This window comes from Conger conger, chromosome 1 (genome assembly GCF_963514075.1).
Source record: "Conger conger chromosome 1, fConCon1.1, whole genome shotgun sequence".
Lineage (NCBI taxonomy): Eukaryota > Metazoa > Chordata > Actinopteri > Anguilliformes > Congridae > Conger > Conger conger.
The window spans coordinates 26839660-26864345 of record NC_083760.1 but is presented as its reverse complement, the minus strand read 5'-3'; the positions used below and the strand labels follow the sequence as shown (position 1 = coordinate 26864345).

Below are 24686 nucleotides of genomic sequence, written 5' to 3'. Positions count from 1 at the left end.
AATAGTGTGAGCTGGCTGTGTTTGTTCATGTGTGCGTGGGAGGCCATACGTACAGTACATACTGAGTGCATGTCGGTGAGTGAGGGCAACAGGAAATGGCACAGGCAGCTTTAACTGTCATACTGAAATTATGAATATCCCCAGAAATTATCTCATTCCCTTGTCAGATGCAAGGTGTCAAATTAAGTTTGTTTTCTTAATAACACCATGAAACAGGATGCCGAAAAGAGGTTTAATTCACAGAGGAGGCAATTTATTACTGCGAACACTGGTAGATAGGAGAACTGAGGAACGATGGAAACAATGTTTCTGGAGGGTGGAAGGAGTCATGCCTCCAGTGTGTTCAACACAAACGGTCCTCTATTCCTGTGACCGGAGAGCCTTTAGCTGTCAGCACCAGAGGTAAGCAGTAATTGGCTTAAACATTGTCCAAATTTCATGGCCACTGCAGCGTTGCTACGGCAGCGATGTCCTCTGGGAAAGGAACTACGGGGAACGGGCAGTCGTTGGCACCTCCTGGGGTTCAGGCACCTCCAGCTCATGGAACAGGGGGAGGGCTAGGAGGACTGTGTCTGTTCTGGGATTTCATGCCAACTTCTGCTCTTACTGAATGCATTAGCCTGATCATTTCCAGATCTGACTTCTGTAGACTTCAGACACATTTCTTGATAAGCTCATAAACGGCAGCGGAAAATTATTCTCATGCCCCCATGTAAAACATTTTACCTTGGCCTAGTCCATGAGTGAACTGATGTTGGTACTGTATATGTAGCTAATTAGCTAAATGAGGCAGGATAACTGGTGGCAATAAAATAAAAAACTTGCATGTAATATAGCCCTCGTGGATTTGAGTTGCTGAATTCGGTCAAGGAGGGTCTCGCTGCTTCCTGGGGTATCTCTGCACTGTACTAAATGAGTGAACAAGTGAGTTTGATTGAGGAAATGCACGAGTGAGCGTTTGAGTGAATGAGTGATCCAGTTTGGAAGTTAGCGAGTGAGTGGGTGCAGTGGGGGAGTGAAGGGCGGTAATGCAATGTATTAAAACAGATATTTGTCAAGCTTATGAGTCATAGTACCCATTAAACTCTCCCACAAAAGAACAAAACGTTCACTAAATTTTCGCTTTCAATAAACATGAACCACATCCACATTTACCAAAATAAAAATACAGTGTATAATTTGAGTTGGCAGAAACAGTTTGTCATTGTTTTGTAGGAGCCATTGCCTTTACCATTCCGTTGACATGATTGAGTGTGCTTTTGTACAGTTTGTTTGTGTTCTAACATAGCCAATTGTGATACAGTGATGAAAGTTCCAATTTTTTGTTCTAAATCTCTGTCAGGGACAATTTCCCTCTTGCAGACAAAAAGTCATTATTCTGTCCTATTCATTTATTCCAGTTCATCTGTACCACAGAGTCCCTCACAGAGAGGCAATAGTAATATTATTAAAGTCCCTCCAACAAGTCAGCCATTATATGGAACCTGCTGCCTTCCTGGGTTTGGGTGGACACTTAAGCCACTAGGCTCATTTATTTAATGAGTTTGACATGGCAGCCATTGCTTCAGTTATTCTGCAAGGCTAAAAACAGTGTACCAATTAAAAGATTTAAGTACCTTGATGAGTCCCTCCACAAGACTGAAGGTATGTGAAAGTGTGTGTGTGTATGTGTGTATGTATGTGTGTGCGTTTGTTTGGGTGTGCATGCATGTGTATGTGCGTGCAAGTGTGTGTGTGTGTGTGTGTGAATACCTGTACAGTATGTGTCCTTGAGTGTGACTATATGTTAGCATTAATTTGCTCTCTGCTGCAGCTTTAAGCAGTATTGACAGTATTGATAACTTATCCAACACTTGACATGTTCCTGGGGATTGAACGATTCCATAGTGCAACGCGCTATCCGTTCTGCTGTACGGATCATGTAAGGGGTGAATGAGGAAGAAAGATAAATGGGAATATCGACCAATGGGACTCCGCAGCAGGGACCGCATGCAGAGGCCTGTGATTTTCCGACAATACTCCTTTGTTTAACACTTCACTTGTATGTCACCTATTTTGTTAAGGATTCTGAAATTATAAGGCTGGTCAGAAAGAGTATAATCAGAACCTCAAACTGTCAGAGTAAATTGGGGAGAGTCGATCCACCTCGTGTTTTCCCTTACTGGCCTCTTTGTCAATACGCAATTATCCTCTCCGCTGCACCTTACATCCACCGCAAAGCTTAAAATAGTTCAGACGGCACGGTTTTCTAATTGCAGCTAATGCTCGTCACAAGAAGCGGTTTGAAGCTGATCACAGCTAAATGCTACTCTGGCTTGAGCTGTGCAGAGGGGGAATTTTTAGACTTGACTAAATTACGTGGAAATAATGTATTTTTCCACCCACCGAGGAAGAGATTTTTCCATCTGCATTAAAGGTTGTACAGAGACCTTATTTGTTCACGTAAAAATCTTTGATGTTGAGAAATTAAATGGGTAGTGAAATGTTTTGGGTAGTCTCTAAAAGCCATGAATCATAAACATGGTGTTTTAAGGAAAGCTGCAAAGCTGCAAAGTAAGAATAGGCATAATTCTTTATATTGACCCAATTACTATGCTCTGCTGCAACCACTTTATTACCTTTGCACAATAAAAAATGTCAAATATGCTCAATGTACAACAATAATACTGACAAGGACAATAATAATTCTGTGGCTCGGAATTGCCCTGCACAATATTGCATGTGTTACTGCCTGAAGCATTTCAACGCTGTAAAAACATACAGATGATGTGCAGTGGTCTGTTGAAATGCTATGGTAAATATTGCATGCGGTAACACGGATATCAATAACATAAAAACGTCTTGTAGGATATACACTCACCGAGCACTTTATTAGGAACATTTTTACTTTATTACAGCTGCTTATTCATGTGATTATCTAGTCAGCCAATTGTGTGGCAGCAGTGCAATGTATATAATCATGTAGATATGGGTCAAAAGCTTCAGTTAATGTTCACATCAACCATCAGAATGGGGACAAAATGTGATCTAAGTGATTTTGACTGTGGAATGATTGTTGGTGCCAGACAGGGTGGTTTGAGTATCTCAGAAACTACTGATCTCCAGGGATTTTCATGCACACTAGTCTCTAGAGTTTGCAAAGAATGGTGCAAAAAACAAACAAATTAAAAATCCAGTGAACAGCAGTTCTGCAGACAGAAACGCCTTGTTAAGAAGAGACGTCAGAGGAGAATGGCCAGACTGGTACAGCAGGAGAAGTCCAATAAATACCTAATAAAATGCACACTGAGTGTAGATTGCAATGCAGATATTTCATAGGCATACAGTAACTACTATATTTTTTGTGTTTGTTTAAAATATTAACGTGCTGCTCATAAAACCATAGGCTAATCCTTTTTCACAGTATGTCCCTGTTCTGTACATACCTTTCTCATAGGAGGTTGTGTGCATTCTTGGTGTTCAATGTTCTCTTACGGCTGACAATACATCCACGCGTCCTTGGAGTTGCTGAATTATCACCTCATTGTGCATTGCTTTCCACCACTGCAACGAATCACAAATGGGAAGAAACATTCACTAAACATGACAATGTAAGTGATTAACAGCTTTGACTTGAAACAAAAAAACAACCAAAAATAAGGATAAAACAGAAAGATATGTCAGAGATGTTTGCACTGATTCATTATTAGGCATTTAGAAAGGTTTAAGTAATTGAATAAAGATTACTAGCTTTTTGTCCTGTTCTGGTGTTCAATAGGTATTATAGGTATATAAATATTTACATCTGCGTTGAAAAGAGTTTAATTAAATCCTTTAAGCTATTGTTTTGTGGATATGGATTTTCACAAAAAATAATATTTTGATAAGCAATATTTTGTTACTCTGCAGAATCTTGGTTTATAAAATATTAAAAGATGTTACTGTGGTGAAGGGGGTCTGTTCAGTTTGATTCAATTGAAGGTCTTCCCATGAAATTGTAAAGCTAACAGACTGATTTAATAAATGTTAAAGTGGTTCCATTGCAGATTGCCAACACACATTTCTCAGTGACATTGGATGTGTACTCATGAAATATTTTTGTATATTGTATAGTTGTATCTATGTAATATTTCTCACACTGTGGAGAAGTAGCCTGCAAGTGTCTGTATATCGTGTATAACCCAATGGAATTAAATTTCCGGAGTTGTCTTAATCATATCAATCTCTGATAAACTATTATTATTTCTAATCAAAATATATTGGCCTTTAATTTATATACTATGATATAAAAGTGCCCTCACAGTTATCTGGGCTGCTATTTTACAAAAAAGGTCATAGCACCCCTTGATGGTGCATCTGATATAAACTTGAACTGCTTAAAGAGAGACAAGACGGTTATGTTTTCTAAGTTCGACGCAGCAGCGTAATCACCTTTTGCATCGAGTAATAGTTGTCCAAGCCTTTAGGCAAGTACCGGAGTGACGTCGGACGGGAATCTCGATTGTGTCCAACAGACGGCGCTGTGCCGCTCTGTGCACAGCAGGACTGAAAGGGGAGGAGCGGAGCGGGACTACAGCAGCCGCTCTCGCTGGAGTAGCGAATCCAGTCAAACAGGGAATAAAGAGCCGATCTATGGCATCCACCAGCTCCTGTTCACAACACGGACAGCGCTTTGCAGTAGCGAAGTACTTCTATCAATTCATAGACGCCACCTCGTAGACCACAAAGGCGCTACTGTTCGGAGCTAGCACCATACTTTTTCTCCAGTATGGAGTGAAATAATAGCGTTTTTCTTGTGAAGGAGAGAATTCTAGTTAAAGCGCCGTTGAAAAACAAGGACAAACATTGGGCTTCAGCTTTGCCGCGGCCAGGTAGGTAAGGACATGCGTGCAACACGCTGACATGCAAGCGGTGGTAATAGCAGCTACATATTCGCGCATGTGAAACGATAGCACAAATGGAGACCAGTGACCAAATGTGTGCGTCTGTAAAAGCTGTGTGAATTGACATCCCTTGTGCATGGTAGACCGTGTGTGGTGCGCGCCCGTTGTGCGCAAGCGCTCGAGTCTAAACATTTGGGGGTGAAAGGGAGTATCGTCCCGCTCTAAAGCTTGCTCTTATGCATCGTGACATTGTTAATGATTTGTAACATTGTTACAAAAGTGACATTTATTTAAACGCCGTCTATCTCATCCCATTAGCGATAATATACGTATATACGTCAACGTCTAAGATGTGTTCCACTATGGTTGTCACTTTTTTTATATAGACACAATTTTAGATGCATATATTTTTTAAATATGAAAACAAAGCATGAACCGTTTTCTGTATGTATAAAACCCAATATATTAAACTAATTCCTCGTCTTTTTATAATTTGGGCAATTGAATGGCGGAGTAGTTCAACCGTATGCATTAATTTCCGGTCATTCTCAACACCATTTACTGTGACATAATTCTTCCGTGATTTGTATTACATTTTATTTTATGCTGTAGCTATATTGGACTGTAACAAGCAACAATAACCAAGCAATTTTCGTAATGGTTTGATCGTGCATATTCAGCTTGCCTATGCAATAATAATAATGATAATCCAATTGAGGAATATGTCAGCTGGAAGTTATCCGGCATGCACCGTAAGTGTCAAGACAAAAGGCTGTTTGCGTGCACCAGCTTTACTTTCATACTTAGCTGTAGGCAGGAGAATTTTCCTGTAGCTATGTGCTTGTAATGTCATTTGTGCGCCTTAGCTAGTTTTGATGTTTTAAGCGGATATAAAGTTGTATTCCTACTACTAATAAGCAAAGTACAAGCATTCTGTGCACATACATTTAAGGTGACGTTAACATGTACTCATATTTGTATACGAAATGATAACTTCAACAGACTGCAAGCTGTGGTTGCTCACGACAGAATAATTTATTGTATCAAACCTCTCTAAAGTCAAAACGGTTGTTTCACAGCGGCACATCCATATCTTTTAAACAAGAATGTGTTTAAAGAAGACATAGTTAATCAACGTGACTTTTGGCCCCTTTAATCGGTTTTTGTTGAGCTCTTTTTGTTTATAAGAGGAGCTGTCCTCCTTAGTGTACATTCCCTGCAGTAAAGCAAGTGGCGTACAAGTACAGACAAATTTATAACCATTTTACCCCTTAAAAAATTAGTGCAGCTACTGTGACGTTGTACTGTAGTACAGTGCAGTACAAAAGAAAAACAAGTTTAACTTAATGAGTACTGCACACGAAGTAGTGAAACTGCACTATAATACTGCAATTAAAACTGTCCAAAATATTGCATCATACTGTGGTAACTGCAATAAGTATCATCATTACAACTACAGTGGAACTGCAGTTATTCTTCGAAATGACTGTGTTCCCACAGTAAATTTGGGAGAACACATGGCAAATCTGTAGTCTTAGCAGGAGGACTTATCAATGAAGAGCCCCCCACGCAATTAAGAGCTTGTCATGCAGACTGAACAGACCAATGGGAGTTCATGGGTGTGTTCCATTGACACTGAAATCCGGCATATTCAGGACTGTGGCATTCAGTGCAAATATAGAAATCGTGGATTGTGCAGGAAGGCTTTTCTGAAGTCTTTCATTTTCCTAGCTCTTGGATTAGAGATCTTGGGGTTCTCCGGTAAGAAATGTGGGGTTGCCTGAAAATCCTCATGATGTGTAGAGTAATGCAGAAGGAGTTAAGCATTAACAGTAGAGTCTAAGATTTGGGAATGTGTTCATGACAAGGAAAAAAGGTGTACGTAACAGTGAGAATGAGACTGAGAACTGCATTTTGTGCTTGACTTTAATAAAGGACAGGACAGACCGTGACAGCGAGTCTAGTGCGAAAAGACCAAAGAGTGGGAGGATTCGGACAAAAGCATCACCCGGAACACATTCACACTGCACCTAGCTCTCACTTTCATTTTCTTCCATTTTATATTTTAAAAACTGCTTTTGCCATCATAGCCCTGCAGCAAAAAATCCTGCATGCCAATCCCCCATTTTGTGTGTCGTTCTCACTATTGGTAGCATTATGTCTGGGGAAAACTGATTTAAAGCTCTTTGCTGGTGCTCCACATTCTTCCAGGACTTGTTTTATAGAAGTGTAGATTCTGAAATGGAATTTGTTTCTTATGAAAGTTACATTTTTTTCAGAGCTGGCTGCTGGCATAAACATTCTATGGCAGTTGTTTAGGACTGCAACCATCCATGGGCCACACAATTCAGGGTTTAAGTGGGTTTTTTTGTGTTTAAATGTTTAATTGTGCAGCGTTCACTAGGTTCAAATAGCTTCTTCAGTGCTATTGTCTGTGCACCAGTCAGCGATTACTGACACCGCACCCCCCTCACCCCCTCGGTTTGCAATTGTCTCCCCCCCCCAGTTCATTTTTGTTTAGGGCCACCAAAATCCTCGAGCCGGCTCTGCATTTTTTTTTCATTATTAATTAATGGTTACATAAAGCTGAAAGTAGCATATCTAATTATGTTTTATCGTATAATTGTCTTAACCAAACTATGCTCGGAATATTAATAATGCATTTAATTAATGCAGTATGCTTGCATCATTTACCATAAATGACAGCCGGCAGGGCTTTGTGTTATTGTGTGCTTTAGCGTCTTAGGCCTGGGAGAAATAATGTTCCTCTTTCGAAATAAATGACAAGTCTCCAACTGTAGGCGCCTGATTGCTTCACTCCTCTGACGCGCCGGGCACAACGAGCAGGTTCATTTCTATGGCACTCCATCAGTGGAGTTAATATCTGCAATTTCAGTTCTGGGCATTTGCAAATGCGTATTGATGAGATTTTATGATTAATTCTCACCGAGCGTTTATGCACATACACATAATATGCTTACGCGGCGCACACGCGTCGGAGCGTGCTTGCACAGAGCCGCACATGGACACATGTGCAGTCACATGCACACAAACCTCCAGCTCCCAGGACATCCTTTCTATCCGCCGGCTCCTCCTGGCACTGTTAGCTGTACAACCGAAGATATATCCATTACCGTAGGTATTTATAGAACGAAAGGAACTGATATTATGGTGTGGATATAGTTAGTATTTCAACAAAACAGATGACGGTGTGTTCAAGCTGTCCTTTCCCATGCCCTTGTTGGTTCTTCCTGTGTGTCTGCGCTGTAGCGGTCTGTAGTGCTGATATCGAGTAAACTCACTGCACTGTGGGGCTGATGAGCATCTGCTCTGGGGGCAACTCGATACAATAACTGAGCCAAATGAAAAAGCCCAGGCATTTATCAGATAGACTTTATCACCTTATCAGATAGACTTTAGTTGATTATGGTCTTTCCGATTGAAATGTTTTTTTTATGTCCCCAGATCGTAATGGTCGATTGTAAATGGTAAATGGTTGGCATTTATATAGCGCCTTTATCCAAAGCACTGTAGAATGAAAGCTTATCATTCGCCCTTTCATACACACATGCACTCACTCGCACACCAATAGCGATTGGCTGCCATGCAAGGCACCAACCAGCTCGTCAGGAGGATTTTTTTTTTAGGGGTCAGGTGTCTTGCTCAGGGACAATTCGACACACCCGGGGTGGGAATCCAGCCAGCAACCGACTGCCACACGACTGCTCTTACCGCCTGAGCCAATATCGCCCCAAATTTTACACTCAGTGACCGCTTTATTCGGTATTTATTTTTTTAAGACTTATTGGTCTTCTGCTACTGTAGCCCATCCATTTCAAGGTTCTATGCAACACTGTTGTAAGGCATGGTTATTTACTGCGTTACTGGCAACTTGAACCAGTCTGAGCATTCTCCTCTGACCTCTCATTAACAAGGTGTTTTCACCCACAGAACTGCTGCTGCTTTAGTTTTTTTTTTTTTGCACCATTCTCTGTAAACTCTTGAGACTCTTGTGTGTGAAAATCCTAAGAGTTCAGCTGTTTCTGAGATACTCAAACCACCCTGTCTGGCACCACCAACCATTCCAAGGTCAAAGTTACTTGGATCTCATTTCTTCCTCGTTCTGTGGTTTGGTCTGCACAGCAGCAGAACCACTTGACCATGGACGTGTTTGGAATGGCTCACTAATTCGCTCCCTCCCTATATACTACATAGGGAAGACTACGTAGAGCACTGGATAGGGATTTATTGGAGAGTAGAGAAGACCATTTAGGACAGGATCGATTCTGAGCAGGTTACTTAGCAACGCGTAGCGCTTGCGTGACAGCTGTCAGTGGCTCGGTGAGCAAGCAAGAAATGGTGTTATTATTTCCCATTTTAAACAAGGGTTTTCCTGTCTCGTTATGTACTACAGCTACTGTGATTAATAGCAAATAAACAATTAAACAAAAAAGTTGTGGTTGCTATTTTTGTTTGCTTTGGCTTGTTCTGCCAGCCTTACATTTGTTGACCAGTGCAGCAGGCTCAGCCGTCGCCATCTTGACAAACAATCTCTCCAGTGATCAATAGTGTACATCGTTTGTACATCATTTGTACCCTGCATTTTGCGGTGCATTGAGGAGAATATTGTATGTAGAGGGATGTCGAACTATGTAGGGTGTCAAATTTAATGCCCAAAATTCTGTCACTCTATGAAATGGCCGATCCTCTAAATAATGCACTATATAGGGAATAGGGAGCTATTCCAAATGCATGTCTGCATGCTTTTATGCATTGAGTTGCTGCCACATGATTGGCTGATTACATATTTGCATTAATGAGCTGGTGTACAGGTCTGCCTAATGAAGTGGTTACTGAGTGTGCACTTAGTGAGCACTTTATTAGGTATGTTAGACTTATTTTTTTTACTTGTCCTGCTGCCATAGCCTATCCACTTAGAGGTTTGATGCGTTGTGAATTCAGAGATGCATTTCAAGAGTGGTATGCAGAACAGTGTGGCTATTTGCATTACTGTCAGCTTTGACCAGTCTGGCCCTTTTCCTCGTGTGTTTCTTCCTGCAGAACAGCTGCTCACTAGATGTTTTTTGTTTTTCACACCATCCTCTGAGCCTGTTGTGTGTGAATATCACAGGAGATCAGCAATTACTGAGATAGTCAAACCACCCTGTCTAACACCACCAATCTGACACTTGGTCTGAACAACAGCTGTACCTCTTGACCACGTCTCCATGCTTTTATGCGTTTAATTGCTGCCACATGAATGACTGATTAAATATTTGCATTAACAAGCTGGTGTACAGGTCTACCTAATAAATTGCTCACTGAGTGTGTATCCTATCCCTGCCCGTTCTCTCCCAGTAGCTTTTTAGCGAGAGCGCCGATACAGACAAACTCTCCTTCGACTGCAGTCTGCCCATGTCCAACTGTGACTGAACGCGCTCCTCTGGCACAGTGACTGCACAGCTCAGCTGGTGGACTGCGGCGTGGGAAGCAGCACTGCTTGGCAAGGCTGAGCTCTCTCCTGTCGACGAAGGACATTGCGGTAATGGCACAGACCGACTAATACAATTCCCAAACGAAAAAATCGTAAGGGTTAGAAGTCGGTGAAAAAGAAAGTAATGCAGTTAGTTTCCAGCTTGGATGGAGTAGTTGGAGAAATGTACCGCGTGCAGTTTGTGAAGAGGATGTCATCGCTATCAGGAGCACTGCCCTGTGAGGGAGAGCAACATAGAAGTGATTTTTGGATACAGGGTAGCAGCCCTGCGTGATATTTAAAATGTGAGAAGGTTATGTAAATTATAAGAGGATAAAAGGAAATTATAATGTGCAGAAAAGAGATTATAGTATTTTGGGGGTGAATAGTATCATTTATATTCAGGGTAGAGACCTCTGTAGGGAATTGAATGCGTTCTCTGGCTTTCTCTGACCTTTATGTGTGTGAGGTCACAGGGGTTGTTTTCTGTGTTTTTTCATGTAACTGTCATGTGAATGTCAGAGGAAACATTACTGCACTTCATCACTGTGTCTGCATCCTATGCGAACATTGATGAACAACACTGTACCGCCATTTTAAATGTACCTACAGCATATGCTGAATATTTGAAAATGTTGCATCAGTTGAAGTGTACTTGTGCAGAACAGATTCTGATTTTCCATCTCCTCTCTGTGCGCCTGTGTGAAATAGATTAAAATGCCTGGACAATTTAAACATGCTCTTGCAGTGTATAATCCCGCATAAGGAAATTACCATTTTGTACATATTAGAGGGGGAAAATACAAAGAATAATTCTCTCCATATTGAATACCAAAATTGCAGTGCTTTGTGGACTGTCAGGGGCAATATAGTGGCTGGCCTCCATGTGAGTGGAAAACATTTTCAAAAGATAAACTTGGACATTGAGTTGCTGGATATAAACATTTTGGAAAGTTTTTGGCCCATAACAGACTAGCCCAGTGAACTAGAAGTACTGATGAGTCTTCCATTCTGCCTATGTTTGGATTTGGATGGGTCCGCATATATAGCACAACTGCCTCTTTGTTTTATATTTTACATTCAGTTTAATGGCCAAAACAGAACTCCCCTCGGAGGCTAGTTTATGTCAGAGGGTGCCAGTGTAGCTCTTGAGCAAGGAACTTACCCTGAATTGCTCCAGTAAAACAGCTAGCTGTATAAATGGATTGTGTGTAATCTGTGTGCTGTTTGAAGGCAGAAATGTAGTGTTTTGTAATGAATTATATGTAATGTGTGACTGTGGATAGCATCACAGGACCAGTAATATAACTCCCATACATAGCAGCTTGAGCCAGTAAGGGTTTTACTAGAAGCACTGGACTGGCTATACGGCTATGCAGTATTAACCTTTTAGTAAGACCTGGAGTTGCTCAAACTGTTATGCACCATGGGAGCGCGATGTGTCACACAGGAGCTAATGGTGAAGGTTATGCTGTAAAGTAGGGGAGGACTGGCAGCAAGTTAATGAGTGTAGGGTTTGTGCTGTACCAGGTGTTCCTGTTTCCAATGTCATCCATCTCTACATTAACTAGAATAACGCGCAGGGGAGTTTGTGGACCCCAAGCGACCTTGCCAAGAATAATAAGGCTTGGCTTCCTCTAAGCCTTAACCCCGCTGCGGAGACCAAAGTTTTCTGGGTTTTCTGGACCGGCTAACCATCCAGGGTCTGCTGACCTTCACACTGTTGTCTTGTAGGTTTGTGCACAGTTGCCGCTGACCTATGCACAATTCACATTTTCCCAAACTCATCAATTTCAGTTCCACCCACAAATGGGCGATTAGTTGGCAGCAGGCTATCCAACAGCAATTCATTTAACTGTGGGGGAACTCGGCAGAGGAGGAGTAGTCTTGTATCTCATTGATTCCTGGATTTGGTCATTTTTTAGAGCACAACAATCATTTATTTTTTGGAAAGGGTATGATAAATAACCTCTGGGTTTCTTCTTGGCAGATGTCAGCGTGATAGGTCTTCTATTTGACACTGTCCATTTATCTAGCTGCATATTTACCGTAGCGGTCCAGGTCAAGTACTTTGCTCAAGAACACAATAGCATTGTCCCACTCTGGATGTTGTTTACCGGTTACCGGTTTTGTTGTCTAATCTCCACAAGTTACAGAAATGCTAACTATATGCTTACACGTATCCTTCTATGGTGTGCTGTATCTGTTAAAATGTGCAAACTTATTGTAAGGGTGCTGTTGAAGCTCCATCAAGTGCCATTTGACTTGGGTATTGAATGACACAAATTATGCTGATTACACCCATTTAAAGGTAATAATGTTTAATAAGGTAAGATGTTTGTGTTAAAACACTGTTACAAGACCATTGTAAATCCCTTCCTATCATTGAAAAAGGCTCACTGACATGTTGACTCACCCTCTGCCTGTGTTTATAGTCCTTAAATTCGGGTTTTAAAATATAAAGTTGACGGCCCGACACTCTGTACCAAAACATTGTATAACTGTACAATAATTCAAGCTCGTTGGTTGGAAATTGGTTCTAATTGCCACTCACAGAGAAGGCGGTGGGAAAAACAGTGTTGTGGTTTGAAGGTGTTGCTGCTATTCCTCTATTGACCATTAGAAGTCCAAAATTACCTATTGTACCTTTAAGCATTTGGCGCACAGATACAATTGCGAATGCTAATGCAAAACAGCAAGCTGTGGTCTCAAACTTCTGATCAAACAGACGATGCGATGATCCGGTATATAGGCCCACAGCTGAAGGCTCTCAGTTTAAAAATGTACATTTGTGTGTGTGATAACATGGTGCACTGGAAAGTACAGTGGTGAGCAATAATTTGGGCTGACTTTCAAACATTAGCTTCTAGAATGTCTTGATATTTGGTTGAATCTTCCTTTCACTCATACAATATTTCCTGTGCCCCCAGCTGTCCCACAGCCCCAAAGCATAAGGGATACACCTCCATGCTTTTGGGTTCCCAAATTTTTGCACAGGGCTCTTTCCCTTTTTTATTTGATGTATGAACCGTATAAACCATATATACGTAAAAAATTTAAATAAAAAGCAATCTTGCTTTAAAATTTGCAGAACGATCTCATGTTTAACTACCATTAGAGTTCAGGTTTGCTTTCGATCACGTACAGATTCATTTACAGGCATTTAAACCAGGGGTGCCCCAATTCTTTCACCCTACTGTAACCTAAAGATGTAAATGTGTCATTTTTTAGGCATTCAGAGAAGAAGCTGATACAAAATTGGACATTTCACACAGGACACTGATCTGTAATTGTAGCTCTTATGCTAGTAAATACTGGGTCCTGGTATTTGCAGTAGAGCTTACATGTATGATTCTGTCTTAATCTGCAATCCAATCTGTGAAATGGAACCATTACTGTTCTGGCAGGTCATCATTAGGCCCTGATGAGTTTTCAGCCGCAGAGATCCACTGTCTGATTCTCTCTTTCTCACACACACACATACACACACACACACACACACACATCCCTCCGTTATGACCCATTCTCATTCTGTAACGCTCCCCCCTTCGCCAATAGATGCCTCCAGTTCTCAGCAGGGTCTCCATCTCCAACTGCTTTTGGAAATGGGGCAGGTTTTACTCTGAAAACGTTAGTAAAGAGAAACTGAAGAATTAAAAATCCCTCGCATCAGCTCAACAGTGCTTCTCTTACCCATACTTCAATTTTCCATATATCAATATGTATATTATTATAGATCTTGTTTTTACTTCCCTTGCGCTACAGTGTTCTGACGTGAACCTGAATTTAAACACCATTCTGCTCCGTGAAGGTGAACTGCAGAACCATATGCCAAACCTACGCCTTGGCTAAGCGAGTCAAGCTACATTAGGGTGGCAGTGCAGTGTTGCATAACTGGGTTTGCAATTCAGGTTGCAGGTTCAAGTTGTAGGCACTGCCGTTGTAACCTTGAGGAAGGTACAGAATTGCTTCAGCAAAATATCTTGCACAATAAATGTACCCTTTTTTTTGGTTAGCAGCACCTGCTAAATAGCTGAACAAACATAAATGCGGCAAAGTGAGCAAAATGGTGATGTCACCACAGCCATGTAACAGGACACATTTGGTTACTCAGAAATGCAGTTGGCACTGCAAGCTAAAGTATAGCCCTGGCTCTCTCTGCAGTTAGAGGTATATGATGGGTATTGCCTGGGAGGGCAAGGTTATAAACCAACCTGGATATTACAGAAGTGATGCCAATGCACGCTTGCTTATTGCAATATTCAGAAAATTACAGAGATTTTCCTGCGATGGAGGAATGCAAGTATCTTTCTCATTCACATGCATATTATTATAACCTTTCTTTTACAAGGCCTTGATAAGATTTAAATCCTCTTTTGCAAGCGAGACCAAATGACAATAAGGCCAGTATGGCTAAAACATTTGTGAACAAAGTGCAGATTTTCTTATAGAACTCATAAACCATTTCTCTTGGGTGCTTTTTTGTTTTTTTTAAACTGGAATAAAATGGGGAGTATTTAATTAAAATGACATCAAAACGGCAGAATATGCAAAAATAAATGGTAATGGCTGGTAATCTGAAAACGAATGTGCTACTTAGCAGTGGGTCTTTTCGTTAACTGCCGCATTTAGTCGGAGGAGCCTGTCTTGTAATTAAAATTTAGCCAACTCCTATCGCGTTGGGGTTCAGTTGGTCTCTGATGTGGGGAAAGCTCACTGATCAAGAAGAATGCGATAACAAATGATAACAAAAAATGCCTTAGTCTGCCTGTAAGTAGGTAGGTGGGCAATCAGGGGAGTGATTTATCACAGGAGTTGGTGCCGAGAGTTTTAACGGTGTCCTGGTTATATTGAGGACGATGCTTTTGCTTAGCGGCACAGGTCTGATAGTTTATTCATACGGGGAATTGGGCGAGCAGCGGAATGCATTTTCTTTGATTTTCCTGGCTGTTTGATTGGAAAAGCAACACAATAAAGGAAAGTGCGCGGCTCTGTACAACTCCCGGAGTACGGTTAGCACACCGCTGAGCGTGTTTGAGTCACTGAGTCACCGTTTTAGAGCCGCAGTTAGTAAGTTGGAAAGGTACTTTTAATGGACACTGTTTGGAAGATTATCCTCATGTAAGTGCTGGATATTAATACCCTCTGCTACATCGTATGATTCAGTAATTTATCCTAATGTGACCTTGGCGATGGGTGGGGTCGGGGGGGAATGAAAAAGAAAATGCAAGTGTAAAGGAGAATTTGATTAAAACAATCCCAAACTGCCTCCCACAAGCAGGTTACTTAATTAAAATGCTTCATTTGCGGCTCCTGCCGATTCCTCGCTAATGGTCGGGCGAGAACGGCTTCTGCGGCTCCTGACGGGCTCGAGAAACTGGCGGTCGTGAGACGGGGAGACGTGGTAGGGTGCGGTGGTTCGGCCTGCTTCTTGCCTCCGTGAGTGACAGCGTGGAGGGCTCGCGCTAGCACTGTCCGACGCTCTTCACTGATGCCATGTCAAAGCCAGAGTTGTCTGATGCTTTAGATTTTTCTTCTCTAAATATTCCCTAAAGTAGCCCATTTCTTTACCCACCCCACCCCACCCCCCGACTCCAATTTTCATTTGTCTCCCTTCATTTTCAACACATTTGTACCCCTCAAAATCCCCAACCTCCCACACATTTTTGTTCCGGAACTGTTCCTATTAAAATTTTTACATTCCTGTATTTTGGGGGAAATGTATCCCTTAGAAATGCTCCTTGTTCAACAGAGTATAGCTCCGATAGACGATTTTAAGATGGTATTGTCGAAGGTTAATAGAGGCTTACTTCAGGCTCGGAAGGAATATAATAATTGTATATGGGCTATGAACATTAGAAAAAGCTGAGAAACAAGCTTGAGGCATAAATGAGGATTTTTTTTTTTCAAAGAAGAAAGGGAAAGCATGCCGGAAATGATTAATTTCTCAGTAAGACGGGTTTTCCTGAACTGTATACAGAGGAAATCTATTGTATATTATTACACTGAGCATGTTTAATTGCTCCAGAGTATGTCTATATCAGGGATCATCAATTCTGGCCCTTGAGGCCAAAACCAGCCCTGGTTTTCTTTTCTCCTGGGAAATTAGTGGTACTGATTGGACAGACTATCTTCACACCTCACCCCCAGGTAAAGGGAGGGTGGAAAACCAGCAGTTCTCCGGATTCCAGCTGATCCCTGGTCTCTGTGCACGTAAACAAATATAATGCATTCAAACGGATTACTGATTGATCATTTGTAGCAACTTGTGTTGGGATGTTAGAGTTGAGACCATGTGATGTTGGACACTTGCATGTTCTGAATTTCTGAGGAAGGCTTGAGCTGAAGTATGTCGTCCGTCTGTGTGAACATATTGCAGTTAACAGTTCTTTCAAAGGAACAAAAATTGTCCAGCTCCCATCAAAGGCACAAAAAAATTCTCTCAATATGTAACATGATCACGTCTTTGGAAGTTTAGTATGTATAACAGCCAGGGTGTAGTAGTATAATTATAATGGCACAATTGACCGAGTGTGATTATGTTTTTTATGTGGTCTGGTCTTTTATCTGTCTTCCTGGAGTTGAATGTTGAAAGTTGTGGAAAATGAGTTATGTTTTTCAATAATTGGTGTCAGAAGGTGAACGCTTTGAGTGGTTGGATAATGTTTTGCTTTGAGGCTGCAATGGTTTGTCGTTGTGCGTCTAACGTTCCTGGCACTCTCAAGCCCTGTGCGCTACCCGGTTTTTCAGTCTGATTCTGCATGGCTGCTCCTCTCACAAGAAAATGTCCTCTGCACCTTCTCCATCACCCCACACGTGACCCACGTCTGAGCCACTGAAGGCCAATTCCTAAACAATCAGCATTAAATTGCATACTTAATTGCATCTTGGTTGTAAAGGCCTGGAAAGAGTTCAATTTGCAGACGCTGACTTGCTTTTGATTGGATAGCCATTGTGCTTGAATCTGAACATTTTGTGCCCCTTCAGGTCTCAATCGCTCTTTTTCTCTCATTAGCTCTCTCTCTAATTCGCCCTCTCTCTCGCTCTAATTCTCTCTTTCTCTCTGTCTGACACACACTGGGTTTCAGTTCGGGTGTAACAAACCATCAGTTTTTGTAATCGGTTACCATCCCATTTTGAAAACGGTTAACCGTGTAACTGATACTGCTTATGACTGCTGGGGGTCATAACTCGACTAGCCTACTGACAAAAATGTAATTGCATTTTAAAACTTTATTTTGGGACATCTTAAAATAGTTTCATTTAAGTGTCAACATTGTAAGTCAGATAATAGCCTAATGGCCGAATTAAGGATTTACATTGACGTCCAGCAGTCTGTAATTAAAGCCGTGTAGGGTACGTCCAGGCATGCTGGTCGATCGTGTCATTTAAAAAAAATGCATTGATTAAAATGATAATTCTTCATCTTTTCATCCATATCCCTATGGCTTCTGCCTGCCGGACTTGATTGGCATGAAATGTCCTCAATCTGCTGTTATTCAGATATTTTTTACAGACAGGGTTGTGTACTCAAAATCCTGTGGTCACGTTAATGTCCAATATTTGTGTGATATACAGTCACATGATAACACCCTGTCGTGGTGCCGACACAATAAATCTGGTCTATTTTAGGCAGGGAATCCAACCGTGTAAATATAAAAATGAGATTTAGTATAGATACCATAGTTGACTAGCCTTTTACACCAATGATTTCTATACAATTTGGCTTATATTTTTATGTAACAGTAAACTTTGCCAATGCATTTTATACAGCGCTGGGCAATTGATAGGATTAATGTGGTCCTTTTGAAGCATGGAATTTTTGCTTTCAATATCCAATGGATATTATAGGCTTTATTTTTCAACTTGCCTACTTAGTAATGTTGCATGCAGCATTTGTCCAATGATGTATTGCTTTTTGTTTTTATGCTATATACAGCATAGTGGGAAGAGTACGTTCAATTTGCTGGTAATTTGAATTTGCGTGTCCACAATAAACCATCCTCTGTGAACCTTAAGAAATGTCATACAATACGCCCTAAGTGAACCAACAGCTACAAATTGAAAACACACAGAAATTCTTTGATAACTATAATACTACAGCATTCAATTCCCTGTGGTGTTTCCATTCTTAACCCCCTGAAATGGCCAAAGGCTACTTGCTAGGACTAGCCTGATGGAAGTTAATATGCTTTCAATTGTCAGAACAATTTGTGCGTTTTGTCACTGGTGGCATTTATTTAATTAAACTGAGTTTACCATTTCAGCTCTGGAAAAAAATAATCGATTCTCGGTTTGCAATTTTGGGTAAATGTGTACAACTCAGTTTCGGTTAACTGTTTAACCATTCACACCCCTAGTTTCAGTAAAGTTAATGCGCACTAATTCACCTACTCTGTTCCCTAATTCACCTGTTTCTGTTGTGGCAGGAGCAGAGGACTTCCTCTTCTTGTTGTGATGTGCTTCAGCAGTGTCCCCCAGGGGCTGTGTAAGGTAAGGCTACAGGTGCATTACAGGCACATTTTACTGCCATCCAAAGTGTTGCGTTGATTGCTATCTGGTTCATCAAATGTAACTGCATTGTACAACAGCAGTGGATTAAAACATTAGCATACTTATGTGTGTTTGACTTGCAAATTGCATGGGATTTCCTCAAGCCGATGGGCATTGATGGGTTGTATTTATCCTGTCTCGGCTCTGGAAATCCAGATGTTCCTATTTAGCGAATTTGTACTGGTGCCAGACTCATGGTCGTGCCAGATTTGGTAAAGCCTTTAAAGACCCCTGCGCTGGGGTCTTCAGCTAAGTTCTACTCATTTCTGTACTTCTGAAATAAATAATTTACTGCAGCGGTCTAAGGCCCCGAGGCCTAGAAACGGAACGCTACTAGCCGCAGTCGTGTTGCAGCTGATTAGATTGTTATTTGTGTAGTAGCCAGGCTGTGTGGTCGTGTAAACAGAGCGCTACAGGTTACCGCAGTGTTTATGCTCATCCTGTGCCTAAGATTGTTTGTGGCAGTTTTATTGCCCCGGAGCCCTTTACTTCAGTGTGTGATTTGTGCCAGTGAAACGCGGAGCTCTTGGGAGCGTTCAGAGAGATGGCACGGCAGGTCGTACTCACTCCAATAAATTCCTGCCGCTGTACACGGGTAATATGTGCGATGGTGAGCTGCGTAAATTGTTCCGGATGAAGATGGCCGATAAACAAATGAATAGTCAAAAAACTATTTAAATTTTGCTTGGTTGTGAAGTTAGTAGCACCTTTCAAGAGTGCGGTTTAATGATTTGCCACAGGGGGAATCCGTGTTTGGCTGCAGTCACGGTAAAAGAAGACTGCACATTGTGGAAGACTGTGTATACTTCAAGGATAACCTTTAAGTAATCACATGTGCTTCTGTCTGTTTGTTTTCCAGCAGTCAGATAAAGTTATTTTTCCCCAGACATATGATTACAATGATTTGCTTCACAGTTGTTTCAGCAGGAACAAGAAGTATGTACATTATAATTACAACATAGAATGTGTCAAGTGCATAATTTTGATATAAAAGGCAGAGTATACTGTATTTCAGATAACTTGATGCTTTGTTTTAGAAAGGGCACCGTACTTATATATTGTGAATTCTCTCCTTGCTGCATGCAAGAGTGCCTCATCACAGTGGTCCTTTCCTTGACAGTTTGGCCTATATATTTTTCCTCCATAACCTGAATAGAGCTTGGTTTCCTGTAATCATTGCTCTATTTAGGGATAGGGTGGCCTGCCATTACCTAATCATATAACTTCAACTTCAACTTCAGGTCATCTCCATGAATGGCGAAACTTCCAGCGATCCTTAGCAGTATAAGATTCAGGGTTAGGGTGGAGCCTGGCCCTGATCACTGGACCATTACTTAGTATTGCTTGGTATTTAGTCCACCTTCGTGGTATATTAGTATGTATGATCTCATATTTTCCCGAAACTGGAGACTAATTGCTTAACTTGCTCATAGTAATCTTTCCTTACTTTCTCTTTTCATTTGTATTTTGTTTTTTTGTTTCGGATTTGTTCCCGTTTTCTCCCAATTTGGTAGCCAATTGTACCCTATTTATTCCAGTTGCCCGTGTGTTAGCTAGGGATTCACTGCCTACACCCTGTCCCTTGGCGGCCTGGATGGATCTGCTGATCCTGAGAACGACTCTCCTTGCCCGCGACCATAGGCGCCGTTACTTTAGCTGTGCGCCGCCGCGGCTATCTTCCTTACATTCAACTGAAAAATGTTTATTCTTTATTTATGAAATTACATTCACCAAAGTGAAGTCGAAAAGGTCATTGACGTTGTTCGTATTGTTTTACCAAATTTAGCGAGTCGCAAATTTAGCTGTGTAAAATAAAACCAAACCTTCTGAGCATTTTAAATGAATTCAGGGACGCAAATATCATGTTGTTATTTGTCTGTTACATGACTTCTGCATAGTCCTAAATAGTTTTTAACAGTATATCTTCTGAGTATATAGTGAAAGCTGAGAGTATTTATCTTCTGAGCGAGTGGGTTAAAGCAGAGAGTATTTATCGGGGTTGGCAAACAGATGGATTGCCATTCTTTCTCAGCATTGTCTCCAGCAGACAGGTAGCTATGAATATTCATTAGGCATACGATGTTACAACTTCTGGTTTGTGATTCTAATATCTATAGATATGCATAACGGCGAATAATTCAGAACCAAAATAATGTTCCGAGCCCCATCTGCCGATGAATATTTACACCCAGTGGTTGTCATGGTAATGCTAATGCAACCTCTGGAACTCTTTGTCATGGACAGGAAGGAGTGTGTGGTGTGAGATCTCGCTGGTGATTATGATCTTTGTTTAATCTGTCCCTTGTGGACTTACAGTATTAAATATGGAGCTTAGCCTTTCAATCAGGGTCTGTCTGTAATCTGAGCCTGGACCTTGCAGCTTTCGGAGTGAGCGAGGGAGACGGAGACAGAGAGCGAGAGAGAGTGAGAGAGGCAGAAGAGAGAGAGAACTCTGTCACACTGACACACCCCCATGACATCTCACCTACATGATTATTGTGAACCAAATGCACAGCGTGCTCCTTACTACTGTGTATAATTACAGTCACCTGCAGGGCTGTATTCAGGGCTACAGGGCCTAAACATAAGAACTGCACTGTTCTTTTGTATGGTTGTTATAGTTTGTTCTAGCCAGAGCACAATAGATATTTTCTCAGGTGGTTACTGGCGTTATTATCGGTGGGAGAGTCGACGTGCTTTCGGTAAATTAGATGGACAGCTTTTTCGGAAGCGCATTGTAAATATGCAGGCTGATACGAAATGTGAGCACCTGGAAGACATTTTCGTTAATGCAGTCACAGGGGGCAGCGAGACCGACTCCTGAATGCTGTCACAAGTCTGAATGTATAATCAGTATGACTTTATGTCTGATATCTGCTTCCTGTTGTGAGCTTCTCTCAGAGGGAGGAGTCTGGTGTCTGCTCCCTGCGCTGACCTCATTGTAGGAGGAGTTTCTCTTGGGAGTTCTTTGTGCCAATTGACACTGCGAAGGAACCCACAGTACTATGGCAGCAGCGATTTCCCCCTCTCGAAATGTGTTTCAGAGCTAAATGTGGGTAACCGGGATGGTGCGAGTGCGGTGACATGCACAGTGTGCAGCCCCGAGGCGTGTTCTTTCCTTTCTGAGGCCGCTCGGTATATGCGTTTGCTTTCTCCTGCATCGGAAATGAGTGCGTGGCAGCACAGACGGCGTGATGCATTATTGCTGATCAGGAAACTGGAAGGGGAGTTGGTGGTGGGGTGTCGTCCAGGCCCGTCTACCGATCCGCCTGAATCTAAACGTTATCGTCACCTTGGCACATTATCGTCACCGGCACGGGCGTCGAGTGCGATGCAGGGTTGTATTTGCACTGCTGTTCAATTATTCAAAATAGTCAGTTCTGGAGAACATGGATGAACATGGATGAACCTTGGGCCCTCCGACTGAAAACTTCCCTCCCTTGGTGAAGCAGCCATTTTGTGCAAAGCCCTGCGAGGCTACCATCCATGAACCGGACCATGGGACCTGTCCCTGACAAATAAGCCACTGTTCTAGAACATTCCGCTCAGAACCCCCTTTGTAAATTTACACTAACGTGTACTTAGTGTAAACGTGTAGGTTGTTTTCGACTCTTGACTCAAACATAACTTGGTGAATTAGCTTTCTTAACTGAATTGAATCCAGTGCGTTATTAACCAATAATGTTTAAATGGTGAAGAAAATAATTTTCTTTTGGGGAAAAATACAGTTTTGCTGGTGGTTATTTCTGAGGTAAAGAAAAAAACGACTTCAGTAAAGGCATGTTCTCTCATATCATAATGACACCCAAGGTGGTGATGGGCAGCCAGTGTCGTGCAGAACAGCCGTCTGATTTATCTTTTCATCTGACTGCGTGCTTACACCACCTCCATTGACCGCGGTCCCCTGTGGTCTCTGAAAGATGATGTTTTCTCCAGCCCTTTGCGAAACCGAGTGTCACGCTCGATCCGGAACCCGCCGCCTCCGTCTGTCAGGAATGCGCGATTGGCTCGCGGACAGCAGGCGCCCCTCTGCCCCGCACCGCGAGCGAACCACGACACGGCTCAGTCAAACTCCGCGCAAGCTGTCAACGCTGCAAATTCACCTGGGGCAGATTATCGCTGTCAGACTTGGAGCCGTCACTCTCTCTCCGCGAGTACATTAACGTCTCCGAAAACGGCTCTTAGAGAGCGTGGAAAACTCGCCGCCCGCTCAGAAATCGCTTTGCACCGCCGTCGCGCCGTGAACCCGGCCCCAGAGCCGGTGCTACGAGGCGGCCCTGTCTCCACGCGGCCGCCCGACGGGTTTTGTAGCGGTAGCCTGAAGTGGTTATGAAAAGGTATGGAGTTTGCTGCAGGTGGACTCAAGATTGTGTGGAGTGCCTTTTTGGAGTGACACGAAGGCAAAGGAAGGTCAGTCCGTTCAAATGAATTGTGCCTTTTCCTCCCATACAGTGCTCTTCCTGATAAGGACCGGACCACTTTCATCAATGTTGTACAATGAAGCGCTCTGTTATGTGTCGTTTAGGGCTTTCAGCAGAGAAACGGTATCGGTTGCTGGTGAGCTAACCCTGAAAGGGAGCTTGTGGAACAGAAGATGCGTTGAAAAGCTTCTAGTTGGAACTACTTTCTGTTCGTAAGCAAGGTAAAACTGGATACAATGTCAACTGCCAGAAAGTTGTGTGTGGAGAATGGGGTCGTCAGGCCTTTAAGCTGATCCTCAGTCTATGTGGGATTTGAACTGCAACCATATCAGGGTGCATTGCAGTAGACGTTTTCAGCTTTTTTTGATAAGAGCAGAGGTCGCCTTGCATTGACCACACCATTGCACAAAAACATCAACAATAAAGTGAGAATATAAACTGTTACCATGCTGAGTTAAGTAAAAAAATAAATAAATCTGAATTACAGTTCAGGAAATATACTGTACCCAACATATGACTGCAATTATAAGACCACTATAAGATCTGCACAGCCGATGGGCCCTTGAGCAAGGCCCTTAACCCTGTATTGCTCCAGGAGAGGATTGTCTCCTGCTTAGTCTAATCAACTGTACGTCTCTCTGGATAAGAGCGTCTGCCAAATGCCAATAATGTAAAGTAATGTAATGTTTTGGAAGTGAATGTGCTCTAGTGCCATAGTTCTTTCTCTTTCCTCCCTCATGGTGCTGTAACATTATTTATCTGCAGCAGAGTGTGGATTTTGTTTACAGATTTGAGTGTAATTGATATAAATGTGTTATTGTGTCACAAGGAGCAAACGTGAAGTGAAACATCCAAGCGTGCAATTAGACAACACAACACAAGTCTTAAATGTCACAAAGTCTCGCTTTTTCTGTGGTTTGTGTGTGGTTCAGAATACCGGCTATTGCTAGCCTTCACATTATGTGTAAATGCACGTGTTGTTTCCATAAGGCTGTGGGCTGGCTTGTTTAGAGTGGCACATGTGCAGTGCAGGTGGTTAAGTAGCCCAATATGCGTATGGGGGGGAGGGAAGGGGGGGGTCTCTCCACTCCCCTTTCCAGATGGGAAAAGCTTATCCTGAAAGCTTTTGAAGGTTCATTCCTTAGCTACGTGGGGTCCCCTGCAATAATGAGCCTGGCAGTTTCTCCTAACTTCCTCTGCCATGAAAAGGATTTATCACATGCGTTCAGTAGCATTAGAAGGTAAAAGTGGGTTTAAAGCCATTATTATTATTATTATTATTGTTTTTTAACCATCTTTGTGAAATTACATTTAAGTAAAAAAACAAAAAAGTTGGTTTGTTAAGGGTGGGATTGATTGTATTGCATGTGTGATGTT

The 24686-nt window shown here is 42.0% G+C and overlaps 1 protein-coding gene across 6 annotated transcripts in view; it reads left to right on the top strand.

Moving 5' to 3' along the window:
• The first annotated feature begins 4537 nt into the window (after positions 1-4537).
• LOC133108615 (kelch-like protein 29) overlaps positions 4538-24686 on the top strand; it is a 155325-nt gene continuing 135176 nt past the window's right edge. The window contains exons 1-3 of one of the 6 annotated variants that reach the window (XM_061218250.1): positions 4538-4850; positions 10224-10404; positions 18771-18828. The gene's annotated coding sequence lies outside the window, so the exon portion shown is untranslated. Of the gene's footprint in view, positions 4855-10223; positions 10405-18764; positions 18829-24686 lie in introns of all 6 variants that reach the window. The other 5 variants (XM_061218236.1, XM_061218259.1, XM_061218226.1 and 2 more) reach the window with 5 other exon arrangements.